Genomic DNA, 3,409 nt, shown 5'->3' on the forward strand with positions numbered 1-3,409 from the left:
CTCAAGTCAGGGTTCCCGCACATTCACAGTTACAGGTGGCCCTGGGAGCAACACCTGGCACCCAAACAGATCACCAGAGTCCACACGTAGTCCACCTGCCCTCCCTGCATGAGATCAGCTCTTCCTCCTCCCGATGATAGATCAGGGTCAATGATCCCGGCCAAGATGGCCACCGCTCCAGCCTGCTGCTCCAACCTGTCCAGCCGCAGCTGTAGCCTGAAGGCTTGAAGTTCAATGGGACCCTCTCCCGCTTTCTACAAACTGGTTCCTTTATTTTTATGTTTATTGATTTGGGATGGGGTCTGGCTCTGTCACCCAGGCTGGAGTGCAGAGGTGCAGTCACTGCTCAGTGCAGCACCCACCTCCCAGCCTCCATCCATCCTCCTGCCTCAGCCTCTGGAATAGCTGGGGTGCAGATACGCCCCAGCCCGAACAGGGTTTCACTAGGTTGCCTGGGCTCTTTTTTTTGTGTGTGTGTGTGTGTGTGTGTTTGTTTGTTTGTTTCGAGACGGGGCTCCGGCTCCGCAGCCGGGGCTGCAGTGCAATGGTGTGATCTCACCTCACCTCACTGCGGCCTTCCGGGCTCCGGCGATCCTCCCAGTGTGCCCGGCCTGAAGACCGCCTTCAGAGAAAGAAGCAGGGGGAGTTTTGCGGAGGACAGACAAGATTTCTGGAGTTTGGAAAGGGTGAGAGATTGGGCCAGCAAAAGGAACATTCCGATCTTTATGTTGGGATGCAATTTATAGATACAGGGATGAGACCCAAAAGAGCCGGCAGAGATTTGTCATCACGGTTGCAAGGCAACTGCCGGTGGCTGATCCCGTAAACGATGTGCATACCTAGAACGGAGCCTACAGATGCATCAAGCATGAACGGCGGAGCCACGATGCTTGGACTCGAGTTCTGCTCCTGTGCGTTCCCCGATACATGGCTTATATTACCTGCACCGCAGTTTTTCCTAGGCAAACACGGAAGCGTGTCGCCGGTGCGTTGGCACCTGCCTTCAAGTGCCAGCTACTCAGCGGGCCGAAGAGGAAGAAGTTCCTACTAGAAGGACACATGGACACGTATGTTGATTTACAGTAGCAAAGACTTGGAACCAACTCGAATGCTCATCAACGATAGGCTGGATAAGGAAAACGTGGCACGTATACACCATGGAATTACTAGGCAGCCATAAAAAAGGATGAGTTCATGTCCTTCATTCTCAGCAGACTGACACAGGAACCGAAACCCAAACACCGCACGTTCTCACTCCTAAGTGGGAGTTGAACGGTGAGAACACATGGACACAGGAAGGGGAACATCACACACCGGGCCCTGGCGGGGCGTGGGGTGCAAGGGGAGAGAGAGCATTCGAACAAATACCCAACGCATGCAGGGCTTCAAACCTAGATGACTGGTTGATAGGTGCAGCAGAGCACCGTGGCACACGTACACCTATGTTCCAAACGTGCACGTCCTGCACATGTACCCCAGAACTTGTGGGGGGGCGGAGGGGGGATACCAAAAAGGAGGGGGGGAGACAGAGAAAGAGAGAGAGAGAGAGAGAGAGAGAGAGAGAGAGAGACAGAGACAGAGACAGAGAGACAGAGAGACAGAGAGAGAGAGAGAGAGAGAGAGAGAGAGAGAGAGAGAGAGAGGAAGGAAGGGAGCGAGTTCAATTCCGGGTGGATCCCATTCCCTTAAAAGGTCACCACCACTCGACTGCCAAGCTGAGATCTAACGACCTCCAAAGGAGTAGTCAGTCGGCTGCGGGGGTGTCGTAGCCTTCCCAAAGCGCTGCAGTCACAGCGTAAATGGACGCGTGCCGCAAGGCCTACCGTCTGCCGCCCGCAGGTCAGAAACCCCACGGTGCTCCAACGAGCAGTTGAGCCGGCAAGACGGCGTATCACAGACGCTTGGCGTGCAAGCCGCCCCGCCCATGTTCTCTCTCGCCCCTTCTACTTTTAGCAAACGCGTTGTATCCCCGGAGGGGGTGCACCGTTCCTGGAGGTACTGCAATACCAGGTCGATGCGTGGAGTGGACGGAGCAAGCTCCTATTCCATCTCCCTGCTCCAAAAATCCATTTAATATATTGTCCTCGGATAGAGGACGTATCAGATATTAAACTGATAAGAACAGATACTACACTTGATCTTAGCCAAAAGGCCGAGAAGCGATGCCGTCGCCTGCGCGCCCGCCGTCACCGTCCCACTCTCATCCACATTCAAGTCGCGGTGAGAGCCCCACCCGCGCTCCTTGCCCCATCCCCTCTGTCTCGTCCACCCCACTATGGACGCCGTTACACACTCGGGCTCATTTCTTATTCTCCACCTTTGAAAAGGGAAATCTTACACCCGTGCTTGGATCCGGCGTTCCCGGGCTTTCATTTCGAATTTGCATACCCCGCCCTTTCACGGAGGGCGCGGCCTCCGCGGTTGACTCCGCCCCCGGGGCCGCCTCTGCCTCGGGGAGCCGGGGCTCCGCTGGGGGCGACTTCCTGGTTTCTACCCAGCCAGCGCGAAGACAGAACCGAAGGAGACTGGGGGCGAAGGCGAGAGGGGTCTGTGGAAGAGACCGCTCGGCGGAGAGCGGTCCACCTTTTCCTGGAGAAAGACGAGGTCCCAGGGCAGGAGCCCGGGCGGCGCCGGGCCTTTACTTCGTCACCAGCGGGCGGGGAGACCGGCCTCCTACCCGCCGGACGAGGGGCCCATTCCGAGTCAGGGAAGCCGAAGGCCTGGAGGCGCTTCCGGGAGCAGGGGCTGGAGTTCCTCTGCCGGGCGGGAGGCTGACACCAGACACCCGGCAGAGGGAGGCGGCGCGTGGATGGCGAGGGCCCGGCAAGGATTCTCCCCCAGCCCCTGTGCCTGCGTCTCCTGTGGCTTCTGTGCACGGACCGTGTCCTGTGCTGTGCAGGGAAAGCTGCCTCTCTGCTCGGGACGTGGATTCCTTTCACCTCCTCCTCGCCTGGCTACTCCTGACGCAGGTTGTCAGGACTCCGCTTGGGTGTCACCCGTCCAGGAAGCCTCCCTTAATTAAGGGCCCTGGGCACTCACCCCATACGTGACGAGCAGCCCTCCTATGTATTTCGTCGCACCCCCGTTGTTTATATCAACTATTCCACTCACCACCCTTCTGGGCAATCCTTTGTCTCCCCCTCTGAAATCCCATCACTGAGGGCTGGGACCCCTCCCCAGTACTTATCCCCGTTTGCAGGCGCTAGTCTGGTGCCTGGCGCGTGGAAGGCGCTCAGTAAACGTTTGTGGAGCGAAGAAACGACGCAAACGTGATGAGCACGACAGCCCGAAACAGAGAAGACGCAGTTAGGAGGTTACCGGCCCCGCGCGGGGGTAAAGGGGGAAGGTCGGGCTCGGGGTGGCAGGACACCAGAGGGCAGGGGTGACTGCGGGGTGCTCTTGCGGGAGG

General features: G+C 58.0%; 1 non-coding gene across 1 annotated transcript; it reads right to left on the reverse strand.

The window, feature by feature from the left end:
* Nucleotides 1-1,973: 1,973 nt before the first annotated feature.
* LOC126940080 (U2 spliceosomal RNA) lies at nucleotides 1,974-2,164 on the reverse strand. Its single transcript, XR_007720597.1, has one exon. It is a non-coding gene; the product is annotated as a U2 spliceosomal RNA (small nuclear RNA).
* Nucleotides 2,165-3,409: the final 1,245 nt, after the last annotated feature.

Source organism: Macaca thibetana, chromosome 16 (genome assembly GCF_024542745.1).
Source record: "Macaca thibetana thibetana isolate TM-01 chromosome 16, ASM2454274v1, whole genome shotgun sequence".
In the NCBI taxonomy this organism is placed as follows: domain Eukaryota; kingdom Metazoa; phylum Chordata; class Mammalia; order Primates; family Cercopithecidae; genus Macaca; species Macaca thibetana.